Source organism: Aptenodytes forsteri, unplaced genomic scaffold (assembly GCF_000699145.1).
Source record: "Aptenodytes forsteri isolate BGI_AS27 unplaced genomic scaffold, ASM69914v1 Scaffold61, whole genome shotgun sequence".
NCBI classification, from domain to species: Eukaryota; Metazoa; Chordata; class Aves; order Sphenisciformes; family Spheniscidae; genus Aptenodytes; species Aptenodytes forsteri.
Genome location: NW_008794443.1, coordinates 673,900 through 674,217, shown reverse-complemented (window position 1 = coordinate 674,217; position 318 = coordinate 673,900).

Below are 318 nucleotides of genomic sequence, written 5' to 3'. Positions count from 1 at the left end.
TTGGGGGGGTGCGGAAGAGCCGGCGGCCGCGGGGGGGACCCCGTCTTTGCAGCCTGACAGCTGTTGTAGTAGATTTTTAACCACTTCAAAAAGTCTAAAAATACCCTAACGTCTGAAGGAAGCCGTATGTATGGTGGTGGTTTTTTTTTTTCATCCTGGAAAGAGACTGTAGAAAAGGGATATTTTAATATTTCTATTATTTATTTCCCCCGCCCGGAGGGGGACGGGACCCTGATGAAAATGCAATGTGTGAAAACGGGGATGGGGGAATAGAAGTTTTTTACCTTTGGTCTGGTGCCAAAAAAAATTTGAATCCTT